The sequence below is a fragment of the Danio rerio genome, chromosome 18, assembly GCF_049306965.1.
Source record: "Danio rerio strain Tuebingen ecotype United States chromosome 18, GRCz12tu, whole genome shotgun sequence".
NCBI classification, from domain to species: Eukaryota; Metazoa; Chordata; class Actinopteri; order Cypriniformes; family Danionidae; genus Danio; species Danio rerio.
The window spans coordinates 40,461,587-40,489,177 of NC_133193.1; the positions used below are offsets into that span (position 1 = coordinate 40,461,587).

A 27,591-nucleotide genomic window follows, 5' to 3' on the forward strand; every position below is an offset into this window, starting at 1 on the left:
CAGAACTCAGCAGCATTTCGAAACATCTGAGGTTTGGGATCTCAACACAATGTTGAAACATCAGTTTTAAATCAACCATCCATAGTTTTGTATACATTTCATATCCTTTATACATGCACTTACTATTGTATTAATAGTAAAATATGTATTTAATGCAACCAACTCTGCAATCAAACCCTATTCCCAACACTAGCAATGATAAGTGTTTTAATTAGTTTTACTAAGTGCTTAAATGTGTTATTATATTTTAACAAAGATACCGTTATTTAAAAAAAAAAAAAAAGCCCACACCTTTTCAGTGAAGGCTTCAGTCAGCATTAATTAATGAGACTACATTTCAAAGTGTTTCCAAATTAATTAGATTAAGCCTCATTTAAAAAAAAAGATAAAACAGAAATACACAACCTATTGGGCAACACTCACAAAATTCAATGCAATGTTATCTGGCCCTAAAAAAAGACAGTTCAGACTCTCTGCCGAGTGGCTAATCGCTATAGAAACAGGCAGACACTAGAACACATGGATGCCAGAGGAAATAAGGCTGTGTCCATAATATCGAGACAGAGCAGGATTTTTGGACAGAATGCACAGAAAACACACAATAGTGAATCACTGCCATTTCTGTTGGAACCCAAAGACTGTTGTGTGACAATTATAGAACATTGCTTGGCTTCATCAGAGCTATGACTTGACCCCCCTTTCATTCATTTCCACTGGTTTTGGGCACGTTGGCACAATCTTCATCATTCTTAATTGCTTTTTAATATCATGTTTTAAACCAATACTTTTCTGAAAATAAGAAATCCTGTCATAATTTATTCACCCACATATTATTCCAAACCTGAATGATCTTTCTTCTTCTTTGGAACACAATAGGATTAATATCCGCTTGGGTGAATTCAGTGCATTTATGACTTATTTAAAAGCTTAAAGCACCCAAGTGTGAGTGAAAATGTATTGCTGATCATTTTTTGGATGTGCTTGGATTGGTTTTAATAAAAAAATACCTTTACACTATATATTTTTAGTACCATGGTGAATGATTTCCACTGAATAAGTGGCAGAAATGTTTACTTGCTGATCGTTTTACTTTCTGGCTTGTTGCTAACATTGCTGCTGTAAATGTTTTATGTTTATTTTATACTTCAAACATGAGTCATAATGGACTAATCACGATCAATGGTGAGTAAATAATGACACAATTGGCATTACCTGTGTTCTTTTTTGTTCCTTTTAGTTAACTTTGCTGTTCATTTGTTTAGGTAATTGTTTATTATTATATTTAATGTTAAAGTGCTTTACTTTGCACAGTTTCTACACAGCTGTCATACAACCAGAACACAGAACAAGCAGACAGAGATTGTAGGTGTTTCAAAATATATAAATAAATAAAATCTCAAGGTTAATTAGACCCAGGAATAAGTCTTGGCTGATTTTATGAGTAAGTTGTAGTAATTATAGGAAGGGTAGTTTTTATGTTATTGTGTTGGTAGTCGCATTTGCCTCCTACGCTTAATGACATAATGACACCTTACAGACTCCAGGATACAAACATGCAATCAGTCAAACACTGTAATTTTAACTCACACTTCAACTTTAATTTAGGTTCCTACTTGCAATTGTTCCTATAAGTATATTTTTGACATTTCCTCACAATACAAAATTACATTACCAGGGGATCTGGAAAAAACAGACCACTACAGATATAAATCAAAACATGACATTAACATCAAATTTTACGCAAAGCCTGCATTTTCCTGAAACCGAGACAAAATTGTCATCTCTCAAAAGAATAATATATTTTGTTGATGTATTATACTATATTTAATATATAATATGTTAAAATATTAACAGCAACTAGAGAAAACTTGTAAAAAGTTAACACTGTATCCCCACAATGGTGACTTCAAATTAAAATTTCGATAAAATGTCTACCAAAATAAGTTAATATCTACCTGCATAACTTCCTAAAATCTGTGTGTAAAAAAGTTAGCTTGCATAAACTTCAATTAAAGTCTGACCATTAGCTTCCATGTTTGGTGTGGTAGTCCATCTCAGAAGTCAGTTTGACAGCATAGGCTCATTCTGAATATGTAGCCCTATAAACATTTCTGGAGATCCTGAATTATGTAGCCAGAAATACGTATGACTGCATTTCGTTTTTAAAATAAACGCTACGGGGCGGTATGACAGTTTTTTTCACGCTTACTACCTGACTGTTTACCTCCCCCCATGGACGGCTTTCCTGCTGTTACCAGTTAATCCAGTTAGCTAGTTGAGACGCAGGGAGGAATTGACAGACTACGAGGTTCGAGTCTGTAGAAGAACAGTTCCAGAAAGCAGGTAAGACGTAAACAAAAGCCAACAAATAAAATAAACAGGTAAATAAAAGGTTGAGAAAGTGGTGAAATCACAAAACATTTTAGGTACTTTTTAAAAAAAATAAACATGTAATAAATGTTATTTTGCTTCTATTTTAATTAATTATGCCATAGAGGACATGTAACACTGCAAAATAGTTTGCCATAACTCTGTCTGGAAAACTCTGAACTACTAGATGCGAGAATGGACTGACAGGAAAGAATTGTTTTAATGGAATTTGATATCGCTAGCTGAAATGTATTTATTTTTTTTTCTTTATGACACAGAAGAGTGAGTGACATATTATTAAGTTAAGGTACCATCATGAAAATATATTTAAACACATAGAAGAAGTAGCATCTATTAAGTGACATCCCTGGTGTAAAACAATTGCTTACTTAGACCTGAGATTGCAGGGCTGAGAGACGATCTTCATCAATTTGACAGCACATGTATTGCAAATTCTCACAACTGAAGAAATGCACAGCAATTGGTCACAACACAAACAACCTAAGAAATTCACAGCAATTGGTCACAACACAAAAAACTTAAGAAACGCACAGCAATTGGTCACAACTCAAACAACTTAAGAAATGCACAGCAATTGGTCACAACACAAACAACTTAAGCTGCGGTCACACTGGACTTTTCTCCAGTTTCGCAGGTTGCTACAGTGCACAGTTCAAGCTTGGTGAACTCTGATCTGCGAAATCGCATCACTTGACTAAATCTCAGAATCTTACATTATCAACATTTAGTCTGACCGCAGCTTTAAGAAACATGCAGCAATTGGTCACAACACAAAAAACTGAAAAAACGCGCTGCAATTAGTCGCGATACTTGCAAATATCTGCATAACACAATGGAAATGTTTCAAGGGGACCCAAAACCATTACAGACCCTGCTGAGATATGGATGTGTTGTTATAGTGTGACTGTTGCTCCATGAAGTGACTGGTGGTCTTTGAAAGGTGAGCTGTTTTTTGTTTATTTTAATATCCTGATTACACAACATAATAAGAAGTTTCGTGACTTATTGCATAGCATTTCTTAAGTTGTTTTTGTTGTGACTAATTGCTTCATGTTTATGAAGTTATTTGTGTTGTGAGAATTTTCAATACATGTGCTGTCAAATTGATGAAGATTGTTTCTTTATTTGCTGGTGTTTTTTGTGATTGCATGTGCTTTTCTAAACTGCAGCGCATTAAGCTTTCTCAGCCACTGTACAAAAATGAGGACCATCTAAAACATATACTTAAAAGTAAAAATGTATCCAAGGATGGTCAGAAGTTAAAATAAGACACCTAGAGGTAGGGCAAAGAAACTATATAAAAATTGTGAAGAACACAGACACTTTAGAATTGTCCAAGAGAGACTTTAGTTTGGACTTCAGGTCTGCTCTCCACTTTCTCAGCTTTATTATGTTGAATAATGTCTTATTTTGTATTCAAAACCTCCCATCTGATTTGTCGTTGATAAATGAAAAGGTTGGCAACTTTTTGTTATTATGTTTTGGTAGTTTTATGTGCTTACTTGTGTCCAGTGGTGTCCAGTAAGTGCGATGGAAGTGCCTTCTGCAAGCTGACTCACTTTTTTAACCTTTCAGAATTGCACAGTTCATGTATTCTCCTAACAATAGTTCCCATCAATGGTAAATGGAATGGTCCTGCAGTTTGTGTCAATCCATTCAGTGATGAAATAGTTTTGCTTTGTTGTTGTATTTTTACAGGCTTGCACTGCTGACTCATCCAGAGTTCTTTGACACATGCGGGCATCAACATGTTTGGCCCTGAAGATGGTACTTCAGACTTGTTGTGCTCCAGTGGAAGGACAGTTCATGACTGCAATAAGTTTACACAACTTTATTTTAATCTAAACTTCTTGCTGTTGAGCACACGTTATGTCATAATTCATATATCAATCACACAGTTATATGGCTGCGTTGATGGCAAACTAATTAATTTATATTAAAGAATTAATAATGCATAAACCTGTTCAGATTAATCACATTTAACCTGTTAACATTGACAGCCCTAATAAATACATTAGATTTTATATTTCCTTTTATTTTCATAATGGATGCCTTAACCGTTGCCAGAAGTGCCCATATTTCATAAACAAGTCCAATATAAAATTTTTATTGCACGACTGTAATTCTGTAATTAAACCCCGAATTTTCATTGTCGTTCTCTGTTTACAGCCCTCCAGCAAGTGCAACATAAGTGGAGGCTTGTTTCAGACCAGTGGCTCTTGTATTGACTTCACCCCACACTGCCTGAAATGTCAAGCCACTTCAGCTTACACCATGCTTCCCTGCTTCCAGCCATGTCTTCCTCTATGAGAAACATGCATCTAATTACCAAGCAAATAGCAATATCTTTTGGAATCTTTTAATATCAAACACACTGAAGCAGAAGCCATTTTAATGCTGTACTATATTTAACAGTTGGTGCCCTCTTGCTCAAAGATCACTGAGACATGATTTTACACTCAAATAGATTCTGAATATTTAAATCTGCTCTTTATCCTTTCAAATGTCCATTATCGTGCTTTACATCTTAAAAACACACATTTAATAAATTGTGCTAGTGGAATTATATTTAATTTTTTACTGTCTTTGCACAGATATTAATGTGAATCTATCAGGCTAACCTGCTTATATTTTGGGAGCGTGAAGTCATAGACTGGAATCTCAAGTAGGGGTTTCAGCATGAAGAGATCATTGTGGTTTGCCGGCGGTCTCAGGAGTCTTTCAATGCTTCCAGGAACAGCGTGATCTGCAGTGAAGAGCACATAGATAATAAATGAGAGACTCAGACCGGCCCCTACATGAACATTTCATACACTCAGCAAGGCTGTCACCCTCTGTGGTTTAAATCTGAAAGGGAAATCAATCAATTCTTTCATTCTCATGAAGCTGTTGGGTTATGTTTAACATTTGATAAAAGTTTAATGTGTGTGCAGGGGCCTTCCTTAGGGATATCTCATATTAATCTGTGCTGGACAGCAGTTGAAGTTCTGGGGAGATGACACTAACAGTGTTTGACTGCTGGACGGCAGGTGATGGTCATCGAGACGGAAGTCTGTGATGTCTGGAGAAAGCTTTCGGTTAGTATTCTCTCATCATCCCAGCGTCGGAATAAATGCACTCATGTACTGGACAGAATACTGAAAGCAAAATGAGTGGTACTGTATATCCTAATATTTATAAAATAGTAGGGGGAAAATACCTGGTTGACCTCCTGCTGCTGCCAGTTTACAATTTATTATTTATCTATTATTAACACGATGTATTATTTATCAGCAGTATGGATGCGATTTTCCTGTTATAAAAGAGTTCCATAAACAATTTCATGTTGGCATACAGCCCTGCTATTAGGTCATGTTAGTACATATTAGAGCAGGGGTGTCAAACTCCGGACTCATAGCACTGCACTGTTTAGTTCCAACCCTAATTAAACACAACTGATCAAACTAATTGAGTGATTCAGACTTGTTTGAAACCTACAGGTATGTGTATTGGAGTAGGGTTGGAACTTATCTGTGCAAGGCTGTGGCCTTCCAGGAATATTTTTTGAGTCTTTCCAGCAGACACACGACATCATATGATGTTAATATTAGGTTAGATTTAGGTTGCCAGCGTCTAAGGACAATGTTATTTTCATGTCTAATAACAACATGAAAAGACATTGATATTTGGTTGATTTTAGGTTGGTTGGAAATTGACCAAAATCCAACACTGGGACAACATCTTAAACCAACATCATAGCCCAATCCCAATTCTACTCTTCCCCTTCCCCTTAATGGGACACCCCTACCCCTTCAGTGGAACGGGCAAAATCAGGGGTAGGGGTGTCCCAATTCTCTTTAGCTTGAAGACATAGGGCTAAGGGGAAGGGGTAAATATCTCTTTGAACAAAGATTTTTCAGGGACTCACTCGAAGTCAAGGGGTAAGAAAATTTCCAGAATACAACAGCCACAATAATAGGATCGCTGTACCCAGAAGGAGATGCACAAATGAGTATTTTTGTCATTATTACGCATTTTTACAACAAACAAGCACAACATTCTGTCACTTGATGACGTACAAATACCCTGTCAGAAAAGTCTAGTGGCTGGGAATGGGCTTTTTACTATGTTTGGTTAGGCATAATGTTAATGTTGGTTTTGGTGTGTTTACATAGATGAATATGGCCACTGTGCAAATGCGCAGTTTAGACGAATTACCCTGTTTGTAAACATTCAGAATGCGCACGCAGCGAGGTTGCAGAAAAAACAAAAAACAAAAACGAGAGCACTAGGATTTACAGCAAGGGAATGACATCCGATGCGGTACAGAGTTTGTTGTTGTCTTAGAAATAAGTTATATTGATTACATATTATAGATATTATTTGCATAATGCTTTCAGTGAATTAAAATGGCTTGTCACTCAGTGATAAGCAAAGTGATTTGGCAAAATTAATGTTAAAGTGAGTGGCGTTCTTCTTAAAGGTCCGTCTGCGATAGCACCCTCCCAATGGACATTGGATAAGGCAAAATGGCCAAGCATTCAGCCCGAAATAGACATCTCTCATGAAACCCCAAGTGATTTTACAAGAGAGAAGTTAGTCTTTGGATGCCAACAATTTTGTTCTGTGTGGTCATGTGCGAGAAATAATGTTCCATGATTACCAGATTTAAAACATTTTAGTGCTAAAAACTAAGGTTCTGCCTAGCCAAAGACAAGAAAAAAAAAACAATACAAAAAAAAAAAAACGGCACTATATGGCCTGGGTAATTAATCATCAACAAGCAAAACTCCATTTTTACAGTTAACTGCACCAGTATGGCAGGGTATGTGAACTTACACTTTAACGTTTCATTTTTAGCATTCAGTGTCCGCAGTTTCATTATTCATTTATTTTCTTTTCGGCTTAGTCCCTTTATTAATTAGGGGTCACCACAGCGGAATAAACTGCCAACTTATCTAGCACAAGTTTTACACAGTGGATGCCCTTCCAGCTGCAACCCATCTCTGGGTAACATCGATAAACACTCATTCACACTCATACACTACAGACAATTTAGCCTACCTAATTCCCCTGTACTGCATGCTCAATTCAAATCAATTCACCTTTGTTTGTATAGTGCTTTTACAACGTAGATTGTGTCAAAGCACCTTCACATAAAAGATCATAGTAAATTGGAAAAGTGTAGTTCAGTTTTTAGTGTTTTAGTTCAGTTTAGCTCAGTTCAGTGTGGTTTAATAATCACTACTGTGGGCCTGAACACTAAAGAGCAAATCCATCGATGCATAGCTTTATCGATGCCAAACCATGCAAGCTAGTGGCAACTGCGGCGAAAGAAAAAGATTATGTCTTAACACTAAAAATGAAAAAAATAAAAATAAAATAAAACTACTCAGGTCAGGTTCGAACTTGGGTGAGCAGCGCAAGGTGCTGACCACTGGATCACAATGGCGCTGTTATGTCAGAGCGTTTATAAAATAAGTCTTGCACTATTCTCTGCAAGACCATTAACCACAGTATAACTTTCTATTGATGGCTTAATCTTTTTCTCCCCTTTTTAGATTTCTGATCAAGTTATGTCAGATTTATTATAGTGAATCATCCGATTTTCATTGAGCAGGTGTAATATTCATTAATATTTATTATTCAAATTCTTATATTCACCAAGGTGCCGCTGTTTGGGGTCGAATGATAGTTACATCATCATTAACCTGCAGGCTGCATTTTGCTCACGGGGCTGCAAGAAAATAAATTTAAAAAGCGGAGCTGCAGTAAAATAATGAATAAAAAGAGTGAGGCTATGGTCAAATAAACAAATAAATGAAAAAAGTTTGACAGCTATGAGTGCAAGTAGGTAGGGACACCGGCCCTCGTGGCCAAAAAACGGACCTTCCCACCGGGAGTTCTCCCGGTCCTCCCAATTAGCCAATCGGGGCTTGGTATTTATTGTGCACTTATATTTTTTTTGGAATAAAATATTTCAGTGTGTCACACTACATACACTATTTACAATACAAAATGGCATATAATAGTGCATTAGAATGTGATTTGGGACACACCTACTAACTTACGCATGCAAGGGACCAAATAAGTGAAGTTTACTTATAAACTAATTTCGAGAGGATCACATGATTGTAATTGTTTACGGCTGGTCCCGCATTGTTCAATTTTTGATTCACTAATCAGACAATTCCTAAGCCACTATAAATACCCTAAATTCCATATAATAGCTATCTTCGTTTTGAAGAACCCCCCCTTCCACCCCTAGCACTGTTGCCTCACAGCAAGAGCGTCACTGGTTCTAGTCCTTACCAAGCCAGCTGATGTTTCTGTGCGGAGTTTACACGTTCTCCCCATACTCACGCGTGTTTCCCAGTTTCCTCCCACCATATAAAAACATGCAACTTAAGTTAATCGACTAATCCAAATCGGCACCATAGACATACTCCAAGTAAGTAGTTATCTCTTATGAGCTATTACTATCTGTTCATAACTACTACAGCAGGGGAGTTATTGAGATCTACCTGAGCTCAAACTCCCCTCTTGCCTCTCAAACGAGAGGGCGCCCCGAGCTCAAGTATCTTATGAGCTCAAAGTTCTCTCCCGGAACAGCATGCCAAACAAGTTTTATAATCGATCATCAGCTTAGTGTGAACTCTTGAAATGAAATGCATGTGTAAGATACCACCATTTTCAAAAAAGTTTGTTTTTGTTGTGTACACTGATGCAATGATGATGCTGTTTTCCAAAATGTTGTGCTTTGAAACAGATTTTCACATTTTTAGGCCTCCAAAACAATGTTGACATGAAAAAAAAAATGGTCAAAACACAATAAATCAATCATTTTCTTTTCTTTTTGGCAATGTAAATCCAACCAAGTCAAGTCAAATCCATAATACTAACACACACCCACACTGAAACTTTAAATACTGAGACAACGATTTGAAGAAATAATCAAATAAGGATTTTTCTTTACTAGAAAAAGTAATTTTCTTCTTTTTTTTTTACTTTTTAGTGGTTGTCCGTGAAAAAATATGGTTTTGCTAACATAATGGTGTAGTAATGGAATCTACCAAAACAGGCAAACTACACCACGCTAGCCAGCCAAACCTTGACATGCTGGTCATTAGAGCCCAGAATGCAGATGAAAAAGGGTAATGGAGTGTGGAAAGCCAATCCACACAAACCGCAATACAAACCAACTCACACTCACGAAGCCCATTTTTTCCTCACACATGCACGCGCTTATTACACATATTTTCACAGTTGCAATCAAGCTGCATAAAGGCAGCCTTTACAACATTAGTGGCTTTTGTTAAACATAAGCTTAGAAAGTCTGCTGCCCACATGTTAATCTGGAGTGTGACTGGACCGCTGTAGGTGAGAAGTTTTGCTCATGCAACCATTAATGTGACGAATGCTGACACTTGCCACGGATAGTAAGCTCATCTCGCCTCACAAACACCAGGGGGACACGGAAATCTGACTGACTCCGACAGGGTAGACAGGGTGCAATATGTATGCGCACAATGAGAGAGAACAGCTGTGTATAATTCATGGTTCTAACAATGTGACCTTTTCTAGATATGCACCATTACACTAAGCCGTTCCCATACTGAGTGGGCTGTGTCATTTTACAATAGGGCTTTTCGGTGGATATATAATCCCTGCTGCTTTCAGCGGCCTCTCTGGAGGCTTCACATCTACTGAATGCATTACTGGTACCTCCTTTCAAGATCAAACCCCTAGTCTCCAATCACACCACTACATGCCACTCAGGCGCTTTCATCTCAGCATTGAAAGCCGTGGGGTTGCATATCTGATAGCTTAGCGGCAACACATGCGCACACACACAACATGCTGTAATAGAAATCTGGAATACATTTACTGTACCTCAGTTCAAATGGATTTAGGATGAATAGGATGTATTTTTATTTATAACAGGAAAACTGAGGAAATGATTTTTGACAAAGAGTCAACACTGCAAAAACACAACATCCTCTAAACATGATAAATAAATGATTTAAGAAAATACAGCCTAGAGACAAGTCAAATTATTTGCCAGTGCAGTACGATATTTATACTTGGTAGGATTTCTTGAAATAAGAAAACTTACCTAGGCTTTAGTAGAGAAAACAATCTCTTAAAATAAGTAATATAACACTCATTCCAAGCAGTGCATTTAGTCTGATTATCCTAAAATTAGCTTGTTCTTATCTTTCTAAACTGTATGCTTTTTTGTTTTCTGTGATATGGTCTTAAAAGTGACTAAACAGGAGAATTCCTCTTGGAAATTGTTATTCTCTCTTAAAAGGCGAGAAAGGATTAAAATTTAAAACATGATTACTGTGTGAATTAAATCAAATTCATATTAAGGCTTGACGGTCGTAACAATGCAAAAGAATTGTTTGTTGTTTCTAAAAATGAAGCTTTCTGTAACAAAAGATAATGAAGTGTATTTTGTTAACTAAAAAACAAGTATACGTGTGATTGAGCAATTTTTTTTAAATAGGCAAACTTAAATCAAGATATTACAGCTAAAATAAAATCTTAAAATATAAAGCTGGTCTTAAATTATGTCTGGTTGTAATTAAGCTATAAATGTATCCTTTCCTAACTAAGAGGGAAAAAGATAAATCATAATAGCCTCACACAATCCTATCTAGCACATTATTCTTAAAAATAAGAATTGTTTGGGGGCTAGAAATATTGTAACTCTTGACTAAACAAGGATAAACCAGTCTACTGTTTCTATCCAAATGGAACCAATTAAACAGATGTGCTTTAATAAATATCTTTGTGTTTACATGAATAACTTACCTGGGTACCTTACCAGACATGCTACACTGTTAAAAAAGCAACAGGACCACCAGAAAATAACTAAAAACAGAAAACAAAAGACAAAAAAAAAAAAAAAAACAATTCTGTTAGAATAAAATGATGCAGGTAATTACTGCCATTTTACTAATCATTACTGCAAATTTTTATTGTCATTTTACAAATTATTATTGTAAATATATAATTTATTAATGTAAATATACAGAATGTGATTTTAAAGATTATTATTGTAATTATGCAGGTTATTACTGTAATTATACAGATTAATGTGATTATAAAGATTATTACTGTAATTATACAGATTAGTGTGATTATACAGATTAATTCGTGCAATTACTGTATGCACAAAATCTCTAATATACCATCAATTTTTCATTTTTAACATCTTTATCTTTTAAAGAATTATTAAAAAAAGCTTAAGTACAAAATCATTTTAAGGATATGCTCAAAACAATTTTCTCGAAAAAATACAAATTATTATACATATAATTTTTTTAATTTCCTTTTTTACAAATAGCAATTTTGGTCATCATTTAAAAACAAAAACAAGGTTAGTGTCATGTGAGGATGCCTGGACAACAAAGTTAGGGATCAAATAGCAGTTTATTAAGAGAATCATTTTGCAATCAATGGTTGAAATGGGAACAAAATTGGTGCATACTGACAATCCATAAGTATGGCTGACGTTTTGACATAGTATCAAGATCCTGAAGTGCAAGTGTTTCGAAATGACCTGGGGCCTCATGTACGAAGACTTGCGTGGAAATCATACTAAAACATTGTGTACGCACAAAGCTGTAAATGTGCGTACGCAGAAAAAAATTCATATGTATGAAATACATACATGTGAGATACGCCGAATCTCACGCATATTCTTTTGTACATTCGAATGAACGTGAAACTGAGCGCAACATGCACAAGCACAAAACCCCTCCCTGCTTCCTCCCCCGTATGAATATGCTAATGACTCTACTTATGGCAAAACCCAACGAAAAAGCAATGGCAAAAGCAAGCAAAAGAGAAACTTTGAACAGAATGTGAATTGGAGGTGCTGCTTTCGGAGGTAGACCGGAGAAAAGTGGTGTTATTTGCAAATTTGTTCTCCGGAATTAACAACAAAAGAAAAAAATAGAGAGTTTAGCTGATGCGGTTAACACAGTTGGGTCTGAACATCGCACTGAGTGAATTAAAATGAAATAGTGTGATTTATAGGTGTAAAATGTTGCAGTACTCACAACAATCTCAGTGGTGCAGCTCATAAGTTGCATGTCTACATGCTTTGACATGTTCGAGCATGAACTCGGTTCGAATTCAGCGTCTAATGAACTCTTTTTTCTTTATTCCCCCGCTACATATCAGATTTTGCCTACTATTTATAATGAGAAAGACAAGTAGGAATCATTAATAAATTTGTGCATTATATTTTATTTGCACATTTATTGAATGGAAATGTTTCTGATTCATGCATGCAAATTCATCTTCAGATAGTGTCTTTATAGCAATGTGCGTGCAGTAGATAGCTCAGATTACATTAGGAAAACAGGTGACCGCTGCAAAAAAAGTGCTTTAATGTTTAGCTGGTCAACTGTATGGTATGGAAACCTTATATACCTGCTAGATGAACCCGTCTTATACAGCTGCCATTGCAAGGCTTAGACACTTTGTAGAGAGGAATTTAACACAACTGCCTCTAGGAGTCGCCAATGGAAATAAAACACACACGCACAAAAAATGTCCGTACGCCAGCCATAAAGCTGCCGTGGAGGTGCGCACATTCCCATGTTCAGTTCATTGTTAGTAAATCCAAACGAGAGCGATTCTGAACTTGAAACCTGGCGTACGCAAAGTTTTTGTGCGTACGCAATGTTGATACATGAGGCCCCTGGTGACTCTGGGTTTGACTGACAGGGTCAGAAAAAACTCCTAGTGGAGTAGCCTAGTGGACTGTGCGTGTGCAGACAGTAAAATATTCCCGCCTTGCACACATACTCTAAAAATATGACTTGATGTATTTTATTAATGTTATATTTTTATGTCCAAAACAAGACATATTTATTCTCAAAGTGTTCGTACGGGTGTCAGACCAATATTAAAACAAAACATTTTACATAAACAGAGCATTTAAAAACTAATATCTCAAACTCATTATCTGTGCATGCTAGTCTAGAACTCTCACCGCTTCACTAAATCACTTGAAACCTCGACTTTACAGTGTGGGTTTTAATATCTCAGTTTACTTAAGTTTCTTCGCTTAAGCTTTTTAAGATACATAAAAATGATTACTAGTTGTCACTGTAGGACGTGTTTTGAAACATTTTAAAGCTTAGACACATTTGCTCTGACTGCTTCAGTGTTTCATGAAGCCTCGCTTTGCCCACCATTAATAATCCCAAGCGTAAATGCAAGAAACAAAGTAAAAAAGCAAAAGGTTAAACATACCATGGCGTAATGCTCACTAAACAGTTTAACAAGACTCTATGTGTCTGTGTGTGCTCAGTTTATAGTTTTTGAAATCAGTCCATAACGATCTTCTGACTGTGTGTGTAATCAGTGAGAATCAGGAACTGGTGTGTGTGCTGTGAATGCTGGGAGTTGTATTTTGTTAACGTAGCATGTGTGTAGTTCTCAAGCAATCCACAGCCAGTAGATCGCTGGTGATTGTAACAGTTAACATAGCAACATTGTTAGCCACTGATTGATTTTTGAACAATAACCTGTTTTTCCATAAACAGTTTTTAGAGTGGGAATAAAAGCTCTTTAGAGCAATTTTTACTCTAATCATTACAAAAAACTAAACTCATAATAAAATAAAACATTAAAAGAGGGTGTCAAACATATATATATGTTGTATATATATATATATATATATATATATATATATATATATATATATATATATATATATATATATATACATATATATATGCTGGTTCAAATATATATATATATATATATATATATATATATATATATATATATATATATATATATATATATATATATATATATATATATATATATAAATAACAGTTTACAGTGCATACTTTATATGCAGCCTACAAAAAATACAGTATGCTATATTTTGCTTTAATCCTCATATGATTACTATCTTCAAGTACGTAAAACAATTTGACTCAGTTTTTGTTTTCCTTTTTTACAGGAATAATCTGTAAATAATTATGTAAAATTCTTTAAAATAAAAAAAATGTCTTTAAAAAAAAAGAAAATAACAAAAGAAAAATAACAAAAAACCAAAAAGCAAGCAATAACTGTAAATTTAATGTTAGAATTGTTTTATCACTGAAATTATCTGTAAAACAACAGGTATTTCACTGTATAATGAAAAAAAAAACTGGAAAATTCCAGTTAAATTCCAGTTAAATTCCAATGTTAAAAATACAGACAATTACCTGTAAAATAATGTTTATTTTTCACAGTGCCACAGAGCAGGTAGTCAGTAGTTCAGCAATATGAAGGCCCAGTGATCACACTTGAGGAATACTTAAAATCTGGATGAATCTATAATGATTAAAAATGGATGACTTGAAAATTTTCAGTTTTATCAAGGGGTCAAGGTTTGGCTGGTTTGCAAGACCCTTGCTGGTTCAGCTGCCAAAAGCATTTCATTGACATGTTATTCAAAACGAGCCATGTGTTATACTGTTTTACATGTACTGTACCTCCTTTTGTTTCTAGGAGATCCTGTTTGAATTTGCATGCACGTGATTCTGTTTGTTGCAGATGTGCCACAAAACTAACCAAGTTGTAAAAAGGCTAATAATGAGTCATTTCAGAATTATTAATGCCAAAAAGAAAGAAAGAAAAAAAAAGAAAGAATTTCACAGCATCAGCAGTATTATTGATTTAGCCATATGACTTGACTGGGAATAAAGTGGAGCTGATTCAAATGCAGACATTGCATGAATTCTCTAATTATGACTCCTGGGGAGAGATTTTCCCATATGTCTGTAGTTGCAGAGTATTGAAGTGCTGAACAGTGCGTAAATATACATTATAATGTAAAGCAGATGGCTGATGGTGCAGGAACCCTTGCTTGGAAGTAATTGATTTGAAAGTTGCCATGAAAAAAGTAAAAGGAATAAGCAAACAAAAACCCTTCAGTATGAAAAGCTTTCAGTCAACAATAATTTAGGTATCCAGATACAGTACAACAGAATGGATACTTGAATTTGTCACATCATAAGCAGAAATAACTTTAGTGGGGTAAACTTTTATAGTGGTACATAGAAACTGCGACAAATAGAAGTTCCTGTTGTTTTGAGTTTTCCAATAGCAATATATATATATATATATATATATATATATATATATATATATATATATATATATATATATATATATATATATATAAATATATATATATATATATATATATATATATATATATTGCTTAAATTTATAGCACATTTGACATATGTAGCACACTATAATATACTAGCTATAATACATACTATAATAAATAATATATATATATACTATAATATATATGAAATATACTAGCACATTGCTAGTATGAATTAGCACAGTTACATTTTTTGTTGTTAGAACAGATTATTTGTAACATATCATTATCATGGTTGACACTTTGTATGAATTAACTTATTTTTAACATGTCTTTAACATGGTTACTATTGTTTGTGTGCTGTTGGTTTAGCGTGTTGGTAGCATGTTTTAACACTAAGCTTTCACATTATCATGTAACATTTTTAAAACATCGGTCACAATTTATCTTATACCAGCGTAATTTTAATTAGTCATTGCCACTACTGCCTAGCACAATGCCAACATGTAGTATGATTAAAAAATGTATGTTATCAAATTGCTAGCAAGTCTCAGGCATATTTCAGTGCATTAACACATTGTATCATAGTATTAGCAATATTAAACACTTTCTTAGCAAAGGGTTTAATATTATTTGAGGTTTTTATTATTTAAAATGTTTGTAAAGCAGACCTTTCAGACACATTCTAAACATGTAACATGTAAGTGTTGGATATGGATTGCCAACATAATCTCACAGCAATTCGTAACTTTTTGATTTAGTGGCTAATCCGTATGAATTCGCACAATCTAATTCATACAGTTTAGTACGATTTGCTCATCACCCATTGACAGTTGGGGTTAGGGGTGGGGTTGGGGGCCACGCCTCCTTTTTAAAATCATACATTTTCGTACGACTGTATTCGCATGAATTCGTACGAATTAGCCACTAAACTGACAAAACGTAAAATACTTACATTTCCTCGTGAGATCAGGCTGGGATTGCATATAAACTACAGGATAGACATGGGCATAAAGTTTTAAAAAAAAAACTATTTTAATAACTAAATAGCTGATTTAACGAAAGTGCCGATTTAGGGAAACAATTTTTGCTTTTCACTGTTTCAGCACAAGAAATTCCCACAGTAAAAAAAAAAGAAAAACTAAAAAGAAAATGAAAAATTACCCATTTAAAGAATGTTTATGTTTAGAAACATGTCTTTAAATACTTAAACCCTACCATTCATTCTAAATATGGTTATAACTTGAGAGAAAAAAAAATCAATACAGAAAACTTAATATAAACGGGGTTGTATTTTTACAGATTGTTTCTCAGAGTATGTAAATTATAGACCACATGGTACAAACATCCAATATAGGATGTAATTTAGTTGTAAGTAGTATGTAAACTTAATGTTTGTTTATCTAAGTAAAATGTGGAAATCCCACTTCAGCACCTGAAGCGGCTGACAGACTGCATGAGGGAGTTGAGGGTGGAGGTTAAAGATGCCCCGCTGTCATACTGAGAGATGCTTCAGACTGGAGTGTGATCATTCTGGGCTGGATGAGAGCCCTGCTCATGACAGTTATATTGATGCTCAGTAACTCGGCTCTGAATTAACACTTCTTTAAAGAGCTGTTCATTTGATGAGTGTAAATATAGGTAGAAAATGAGAAATGTTTTTCAATGTTTTTCAAAGACATTCATTGTAAAACAAGCTAAGGATATGGGTGATACAAACTTCTGAATCATATAGTCAAATCTTTTTTTTTTTTAAATCGATGTGAAACCAAAATTGACCATGTTTACTTTGCTAGCACAAACTGATATTTATTTTTGATAGCCTGAGGCACAATGTTTTTAACCACACCCCTTTTACTGTTAGTTTGCGAATAGGGAGCCTCAACTAATTATTCTTTTTCAAGTACATCCTACAAAGTTTCCTCCAAAGTCCAAAGACATGTGGTGGTGAATTGGGTAAGCTAAATTGTCTGTAGTGTATGTGTGGGAATGAGTGTGTATGGATGTTTCCCAGTGATGGGTTGCAGGAAGGGTATCCGGTGCGTCAAACTTATGCTGGATAAGTTGGCAGTTCATTCTGCTGTGGCCACCCCAGATTAATAAAGGGACTAAGTTGAAAAGAAAACAAATGAATGAATGAATGAATGAAAACTTACTGCCCCTACTGGTAATAAGACATAATGAAGTGTGTTTTATATAGATTTGAGTAGGTCGAGTGTAGAGCATTGTGTAAAAGTAGTTCGGCAATACACTCTAAATTCAAACCAGGCTCATTTTGAAAATGTACATCTATATACATTTCTGGATACCGTCAAATAAATCCCAGGAGCTATGTTTTTTGTAGTTTTTGCGAATCTACCAGATCTTGCTGTGTACGGTTTCTGAGATCTCAAATTCTTTCACGAGTGCCATTTGTGTCTGCTTTTCTCACGCATATCCAGGTTGCTGTCAACTGACTGTTTGACTGACTGAATCACTGACTGACCGTTTGACTTACCCACCCTCTCCCTTCTCTAAACCCAATCAATAGTATTTTAAAAAGCAATTCAGAAAAAGAAAATCCTTCATCTGATTTTTACCACATTTTACCACAAACTCGCCCTGTTATTTACAAGTCTATTTAATTTTTTGGCTTCAGTTTTTGTCTTACCTGCTTTCTGGAACTGTTTTTCACTGTAGGCGGACCCCATCATCATGGTCAGCTCCTCCCTGTATCTCAAGTCAACTGACGTACAGGGTGAGCTAACTGGACAAACTGGAAAGCCGTCCATAGGGAGGTAAGCAGTCAGCTGCTAAGCGTGAAAAGAAACAGTGTCATACCACCCTGTAGCATTCATTTAAAAAATGAAATGCAGCCTTATGTACTTCTGGCTACATAATTTACAACCTCCAGAATTGTATATAGGGCTAAGTTTTCAGAATGGCTTGGCAAAGCTTTTTGTGAATAAAAAAAAAAATAGGGACAGTCCACAACCATTTTTTTAAACAAACCTTCAATTTGATTTGTAATATCTGTCATCAAGAACTTAATGACATCGTTTACAACATGATGCTGTCATTATTTTTAGCCAGCTAAAATTTCAAATGCAATTAGTTCAACAGCTGTCTTGCACAAACAATCTTATTATTTTTTTAAAGCAGGAAACTCCTCTGTACAAAACAAAAAAAGTAGACTACAAAACCATACTGTATGTATTTAGGCATATACTGTTACTGTACAAGGTGACATTGTTATCTATGGCCTGCTAAAACAGCATTTTTCATAGTTTTACAGGGATTATTTTTGACAGGGTTATCTTGTGTATGCTAAGCTTTTCCAAATCACAAAGAATTTTTTTTTCAGTTTTTAGTAATTTTCGTGTAAATAAACCATAAAAATATATAATTTATTTAACAATCATCTGAAACTCGTGATTCATGGGTTTATTTTCAGTTTATTTGCACATTAAAATTTATTATGGGACCTTCATTTCTGCTCTCACACCTTTTGATGTAAAAAAAAAAATAAACTCTGCAGTGACTTTATGATCTTTCAAACTTTTTTCCATAAGAAGTAATGCACAAAAAGTTCAAATGGAAAAGCCACTAAGTGCTGTCTGAAATGTTCTTCTAAAGAGAATTTTTTTTTTCTCACCTCCTATGTTTTTGTTCAGTTGTTTTACTTTAAATGCAATGGAAAGAACCTATTCATCACTATAAAAGGGAAATTATTGATCCTAGATCTTGAGAAAAATGTTCATTTCAGAAGACAATTTCAGGCAGCACTTAAAGGCCTTTGCATCTGAACTCACAGTATATATCCTATACAACATTGCATTATCTCTCGCTTCAGAGCAAGAAGGTCGCTGGGTCGCTGGTTCGAGCCTAGGCTCAGTTGGCGTTTGCTTGTGGAGTTTGTCTGTTCTACCTGCGTTCGTGTGGGTTTCCTCCGGGTGCTCCGGTTTCCCCCACAGTCCAAAGACATGCAGTACAGGTGAATTGGGTAGGCTAAATTGTCCGTAGTGTAGTGTAGTGTGAATGTGTGTGTTTCCAAGAGATGGGTTGCAGCTGGAACGGCATCTGCTGCGTAAAAACTTGCTGGATAAGTTAGTGGTTCATTCCGCTGTGGCGACCACGGATTAATAAAGGGACTAAGCCGACAAGAAAATGAATGAATGAACATTGCATTATATAACATTATATTTGTGCCAAATCTGGAATTAATAAATAAAGAAAATTACAATAATGGTTGAAATATCAGTACATGACAAAATGTTCAATTCAAAATAAAGAAAGATTAAGAGAAAAATAATTTTTTTTGCAATGTTGAACTGAATAATTTTGCATTATTTTGTTTGAATTTAAATGCATTATCTTTTTATTTCTAAAGATATTCGGTGGGCGGCGTAGTGGCGCAGTGGTTAATGATGTCACCTCACAGCAAGAAGGCCGCTGGTTCGAGTCTCGGCTGGATCAGTTGGCATTTCTGTGTTGAGTTTGCATGTTCTCCCCATGTTCGTGTGGGTTTCCCCCACAAGTTCAATGACATACACATTAGGTGAATTGGGTGAGCTAAAAATTGTCCGTTGTGTGTGTGTGTGAATGAGAGTATATTGTTTCCAAGTGATGGGTTGCGGAAGGGAATCCTCTGTGTAAAACATGCTGAATAAGTTGGTGGTTCATTACGCTGTTGAATATATGTATGTATGGTTTCTAATTGTTCATTTAACTGTAATTTTACTTATTCAATTTAGTAGAAATGCCCATGTACTAAATTCCCAGCATTAAATTCCCCACAGATTCATTGTATGTGTGTTTCAATAATCTACAATTCACTTTTCAAGTGTGCAAATGTATTGCCAACGGATGGCACTATTACTTTAGTAATTTATTATGAAGTATGAGACTGAATTCCAAAGTTACTTATACTATCCAGTCAACAGGAAGCCTAAACGGGACCATCAAACTAAAGTTTGACTAAAATGTCAGCTAAATGTAAATTTTAAATCCCTTTACCCTTTTCTCCGTCTCGTTGTCTGTCACCGCTACACTATCTGATCCCATTAAAGGCACAAAAACCATCAAATTCCTTTAAAAAAAGAACGTCTGACACATCTTGCTAATGTATAATGTATCACGAATTTGGGATTTTAAAGCAATAATCCTTTCACTAATCTCTACCCTGCCTGACGTAAGGACAGTTATCAAATTCTCATCCAGAATTACAGCTTCGCATGGCCAAAAATAGAGCATGCAGAAATCTTGTCACAAGTCAGAAGTAGCCCGACAGAATTCATTATACAATTCTTACCAGGTCATTGCTCAGTTGTGCTGCTCACCCTGCAAAACAATACAATTCATCAAGGAACGATTCATGAGGTAAAAGTCTCATAGTAGCCCAAGGCCTCTGGAATTAGTCTTACAAAAATGAACTTACCCAGGGTCACGATGAACAGAGGTGGATAAATGTTACAGTTTTACCTGTATCTCCATCACAATGAGAGTGTAAATGAGGGTTAGTGCACTGTAGCGAGGAAGGCCTCCAGGATGATGCTAATGATCCTCCAGGCAGAAGCACATTAATTCAATTGAGATATGGGAAATGAAAGTCCCCTGTTATTATTCATCCGCTGAATATTTGCTGCTGTGGAATTTGAGGGGGAATCTGTGCACCGCTTGTAATGTACATTGAATGAAGTGAAAGGAATTGCGGATTCTGTGTGAAAAATTAAAATACCACAGATGTCTTTGTATCATGTTGTTTACCATGTTTTGGATTTTTAGCTGTAAACTGCGGTAAACATATTCACATGCTTCAAAACCTTTGAAGTTTAAATAAACTATCTATTGTGAACTGCATTATGCAACCTTGATCTGTGTTGACTTTGGCTGTTAAAAATGGATCAAAATGACTTTTATTGACATTTTACTTTGGAATAATGTAATATACTGTATGAGAACAAATATATTTTGCCTTTAAAATAACAGAAAATGTACTGGCTGTTAAGTAAGGTTTTGCACTGTAATAAACAACACCAGCCAAGACAATATATCAATTTGAACTATTAAAAATGCTAATAAAATTCAGTTTTTCAAACTTTTAAAGAGCTTCTATTTTGCATTATAAATGGTCATATTTTGGTTTTGGGGTCTCTAACAACAGGCTGATATGAATGCAAGGTCAAAAAACACTTTAATTGTCTTATAATCTGCATTTATTTTTACCTAATTATCTGAAACAACTTTCATATGATTCATTCAGTGATTCATTTGTTCCCCTAATCTGCGCTGATTGGTCTGATGACCCAGTCTGTTGTGATTGGTTGACTGCGTTCAGCGTGAGATGGAGAGAAATGTGTAACAGATGTGTAACTACATGGCTAAGTAGCACACAGAGTATGTGAGAGCCCAATGTAGGAATGCAATAAAGCAATGCAGTTAAACACCAGCATATTACTCTACTCTCAACCCAAACCCCAAGTAATAACAACAACACACATTCAGTATTAATATTTTGAAAACTGACTGTGCCGCGTGTGTGAGGAACAGCTGATGGTGGCCATAGCTAAGGCAGAGAATCGCAAATTTAGAAACACATTGAAATTGTTAAAGTTAGAAGCACACGTCACATTATCAATGTGGTTTTGGATGCATGTGAATAGCCAATAAAGATTTAACCTGAGAGATACAGTCCATTTACACACAATTAAACACATATTTTGTAAACTTCACAAAACATAGCAACAATTACACTTACATGTTATGATCCCGAGGAAAATGAAACTGGTCCATATGAACTGTAACAGTTACTAACAAAGTCCCTGTCAAAGTCATATACGTAATAGTTTCTGCTGCTCCTTCCTCTAATAGCAAACGGCTGACGAGTCCTGTGCTGCAGCGTAGGTTATTGTATTAATCATCAGAAAAATGACAGGAACAAACACAGCACTAGGTTGGCTATACAGTGGTATTGTTGTAAAATGATCTTTAACCTTTTATTTCCTGCAGCCAAATCTCCTTCTGTCAGTAATTGTCACTTGGTATCATGATCAGTCCTGTGATCCTCAGCGCTCCTCTAGTGTCTGAATGGAAAGATCGTTCATGTTTTATACATCTGGAACTACATATTTGGTGATGTACCATATCAGCGTCGACACGTTCAAACAAAAGATCCAAACCCAACTAGATTCATTCATTTGACTCTGAGTTGACAATTTATTAAAGAATCAATAGCTTTAAACATGATGCACTTCTAGATGTAAACCTCAGCTGGATGTTTTTATTCACTTAGTGCTGTGTTATAATAATAGGGGCTCTTATAAAGTTGTTGGAAGAACAATCAAGGTCTCATAATACAATTCAAAAGCATAAATAGGGAAAAAATTAAAATGCGTCAAAAAAATATGAAAAACTGCTAATTTATAATCTATGCATCCATTCATCCATCGATCCATCCATCATAAAGTGTGCTGTGATTTCCACTAAAAAAAAAGAAGTGTTCTAAAAAATGAATGACACCATGATGATAATATGCTGTAAGAGAGAGCAACTGTTTGTCACACGTAGGCAAAAGTTCATGACTGCACAGATTGCATAAAATATGTCATGCCCTGTTTAGAAAACAGACGATTATATCCTTGGACATTTCTCTGCTCTGTATTCTGCTGTGTAGGTAGTTCTGTGACAGCACATGTTCGATTAGCGGCCATTCAGTGATGTGACAAATGTTTGTCTGTACTCTGGGTCTCTCAGGCCGGACTGTCCCACATAGATCCAGTGCAGGTGGGAGTTTCCCCTCTGAATTATACTCTTGATTTCCCTCTTGCCAGCACAATACATCAAAATGTGGCCAAACTAGGCTATTAACCTGTCTGTCTTCAAGGAAAAAAATATTATTTTTTCTATTTGTAGCCTATCTCCTATCTTTTCTTATCTTTAGGGGTTGTTTGCCATCACAACATTGATTTTCTACAGATCATATACAGTAAAAAACATCCCTTTTGTGCTAAAATGTAGGGTGAACACAAATGCTGCCATTATTAGCAGTGAGGCCCATTCATACCAAGGACAACAACTATAACAATGATTCTAAAAAATCACTGTAGCAAGAGCACATGCTACTATTTTTTACATTAATGATACAGATGAAAAATATTGTTGAAAACACTTCACAATTTATATACTTTTTTCACAGTATCATCACGCTTTACATTACGGTACACTAGTCATTATTAATAGCTTTGACTTTTGCCTCAATAAACTTCTAATTGCTGCTTATTCATAGTTGTGAACGTAATAGTTAGATTAAAGTAATAGGGATGGAATAAGATCATTCATTCATTATTTTGTTTTAGGCTTTGTCCGTTTATTTATCAGCAGAATGAACTGACAATTTATCCAGCATAGGTTTTACACAACGGATGCCCATCCAGCCGCAATCTAAAACTAGGAAACACCCATACACTTTTGCATTTTCGCACATACACTACAGCCAATTCAGCTCATTCAATTCACCTAAACCACATGTCTTTGGATTGTGGGGGAAACTGGAACACTCGGAGGAAACCCACGTGAACACAGGAAGAAAATACAAACTCCACACAGAAATGCCATATGACCCAGCTGGGGCTCGAACCAGCTACCTTCTTGCTGTGAGGCGGTTGTGCTACCCACTGCACCACCGTGATGCCCTGGAATAAGATCAAGCTGAATAAATATTTTACAAGTACTAGAAACAGCCAATATCTTATTAATAGGCAGATAATAAGCCAATTGTAAATAGTGATAATTGGTACTTAAACTAAAGTATTAACATTTTGTTTTTCCTTGAGATGAATAGGGGAAAACTAAAACAAAATTTTAAAACCAAACAAGCTTTAATTAGCTTCATATTGCATAACTCAATAGCAGTGTCTAGGATGACAAAAGTTTGTTTGCATTTTTTTTCTCCATTACTAAGGCGAGGATATGATATCTGTAATGAAATAGCTAAAGTAGCTAAAAAAGAAAACTGTACAATATTTTTTCTGAATACACACTGCTGTACATGTTTGCAGTTCCAGGTGTCAAAAGATTAAATGATTATACTTTGATTATACACAGCTACTCAGCTAATTCCTCTGAAAGGCCAGCATTTAAGTGACTCTGACTGGTCATCGTCACAATGTGCTGCGATTCGTGGATCGGCTCCACGTCACGCTGACCACGTTTAGCTAAATCCAGTACTGAACCTGGAGAGATTCTGGAAGCTGTTTTGTCAAATCATGCTTGCTATGTATTTAATAATTATCTGGAACGTAATTAATTTTGAACTGTAAGCACTTCTGTCTCTGTGTCATGTCCTTTAGAAGCCCAAATAGAGAAACAGACGAAGCTCTATGGAAACAGCAGTGTTTGGATGCATTTTTAGCTTAATCTCTGCTATAACGTTACATCGTCTCTGGCCACGGCCCTTACCTGCGCAGTGTGGATGCGCAATAAACTAACCTTTGTGATCTCACAGGGGGCGGAAGTATTTTTTGTAGTCCCCAAAATTCGTTCATTGTAGGCTTTGCTAAGCTAACTCTGTAAAAACCTAGGTCTCCCTTTGCATTGAACTTAGAACTTTTTACGGTCAGAGATGTTGTTTATGTTCACACAGCTACATTACGCATCAACTAAAGTTTAAAATATGATATCATAGTGGACCACCCATTTTGTTTATTTTTATGCTGATGATATGAAAGTTTATATGTCTACTAAAAATGCTCCATCTCAACCCCCTCCGATCGTACTAAATGTTTGCGAGATATTAATATGTGCATGACCAGTAGCTTTTTAAAATTAAATGCCAGTAAAACTGAAGCCCTTCGGGTTGGCTTTAAATCTGTTCTTTTTCAACGCTTAATCCTATACTCTATCTATCAATAATTCTCCAGTAAATTTTACAACTCATGCTAAAGGTCTTGGGGTTATACTAGATGGTATGCTTTCGATTAATGCACATATTAGTAATATTTCACAATCTGCCTTTTTTCACTTGTGTAACATTGCAAGGCTTCGCCCTTCACTATCCCAACAAAGTACTGAAGTGCTTGTACATGCTCTGGTTACATCAAGGATTGATTATTGCTATTCCCTCCTATCTGGTATCCCTCTTAACCAACTTCACAGATTACAGTTAATCCAGGACTCAGCAACTAGGGTAGTCACCCGCTTGCATGCTTCTGAACAAAACTCCAATTCTCTTTTGCTTGCATTGGCTTCCTGTTCTTTATCGTGTACAATTTTAAACAATTTTATTAACTCACAAAGCTCGACAACTTAGCACCCGATTACCTCTCTGAACTTCTTCACTGGTACACTCCAAGGGGCTCATTGAGATCTTCTGCGGCTGTTATCAGTTCCAAATTTTAAGATTAAAATCATTTGGTGACAGGGCTTTTAGCTGCGTAGTTCTCTGGCGTTAGATATTCATCAGGTGTACTCTATCTCCAATTTTAAATCCTAGGTTAAAACCTTTCTGTTCAGGATTGCTTTTAATGACTTTCTGGATTAATATTATGTTTATTACTTTTCTGTCTTGTTTTTGTATTGTGCCTGTGACACACTGTCCTCGAGTGCTTTGTAAGGCACCTATAAATAAAAGGTATTATTATTGTTATTATGAAAATCCTATAAACAAAGATCAAGTAATGCTAAACAAAGTAATTGTTTATGGTTAGATCATGTTTACTAATGCAATAGCTAACACATAAATACATGTTTAGTTAACAGATGTTAAGGAATGCTTAATAGATGCGTTAGTCATTGTTAGTTCATGTTGATTAATGCATTAACTAATGTTAACTAAAGCACCCTCATTGTAAAGTGTAACCGAAACGCTCTTCTCTCTCTCCACACTCCTCCTCTGTCACAGCCAGGTCAGGTTCTCCCCACTTACAATCACTCAAAGCCCCCTGCTCACAGTCACCCAGATCCCTCTCATTGTCGCATCGAGAAGGACAAACTTTCATGGTCAGTGATACCATTAGCAAATAGTTATACTTACTTGTCTGGTCCTGTTTATCTCCAGTGTCTGCGTCTTTCCTCTTCCCTAGTGTGATTTCCCTATCTCCTCTGTGCTCATATCCACCATCAGTCACCGGTTCCATTCCAGCCTGGTCCACTGCTCATCCTATTCGAGATAAAGACTTTACCTGTTTGCCGTATTTCCTGTTCTCATCTATTTACAATAAAATGTCTTTCATACTCACAGCTCTGGTCTCAGTCCCCCTACTGTAACACCCTCCTCACTCAAGCCTTTAATTCACTAAAACACAAACAGTTTCTGTGTATAGCACTGTGGCGCAGTGAGTATTAATGTCGCCTTACAGTAAGAGGGTAACTGGTTCAAGCCTCGGCTGGGTCAGTCAGCATTTCTGTGTGGAGTTTGCATGTTCTCCCCGCGTTCAGGTGGGTTTTCTTCTAGGTGGACATTACAGTCCAAAGAAATGGGCTATAGGTGAATTGGCAAGTCTGTGGTGAATGTGTGAATGAGAGTGTATGGGTGTTCCCCAGTGATAGGTTGCAGCTGGAAGGGCATCCGCTGTTGAAAACATATCCTGGACATGTCAACTTATTCAATAATTCTTAAACCTAACCCTAATCTAAATGCCCGTGCACACCGAGACGTTTTTTGCTTGCGTTTTCCGTTGACGTTTAACACCTCGTGACTAAATAAAGGGCGTCAATGTGATCATGCACACCAATGCACAAAATGGCAGGCACAAAAGTGTCATTTACAAAAAAAAAAAACGCCTCATGCTCGTTTTTTTTTTTTTTTTTTTTTTTTTCTTTGATGTGCCACGTCAAAGCCTTCAACCACCAATCAGATTGGCACTTTTCTTCACGTGGGTGGAGCCACTAAAGTTATAGTAAACAGCACTTTGAAGGCACTCAAGCGCAAAACTGTCAATCCGAGCGCACATTGAAAAAGATGCCAATAGGCGATATGAACGTGGAGCTGCTTATTGCACTGGTAAACGATAATCACTTCTTCATCGCAAGAGCTGCTACTTGAACCATCCATGCTTGTTTGAGTCACCAGTAACTTTGCGTGTAAACTTCCTCTCTTCTTCTTC

General features: G+C 35.8%; 2 long non-coding RNA genes across 3 annotated transcripts; both read right to left on the reverse strand.

Moving 5' to 3' along the window:
- Positions 1–4,484: 4,484 nt before the first annotated feature.
- On the reverse strand, positions 4,485–13,682 carry LOC137488227 (uncharacterized). Of its 2 annotated transcripts, XR_012394084.1 has the most exons (4): positions 13,648–13,682; positions 11,191–11,250; positions 5,013–5,137; positions 4,485–4,695 (listed from the first exon to the last, which is right to left on the reverse strand). It is a non-coding gene; the product is annotated as an uncharacterized lncRNA (long non-coding RNA). The 2 variants fall into 2 exon arrangements; XR_011007180.2 differs by lacking the exon at positions 11,191–11,250 and having other exon boundaries at positions 13,648–13,680.
- A 2,454-nt stretch (positions 13,683–16,136) lies between these two features.
- Positions 16,137–26,774, reverse strand: LOC141378757 (uncharacterized). Its single transcript, XR_012394085.1, has 4 exons — positions 26,702–26,774; positions 26,520–26,557; positions 18,162–18,300; positions 16,137–17,619 (listed from the first exon to the last, which is right to left on the reverse strand). It is a non-coding gene; the product is annotated as an uncharacterized lncRNA (long non-coding RNA).
- Between the last annotated feature and the right edge of the window lie 817 nt (positions 26,775–27,591).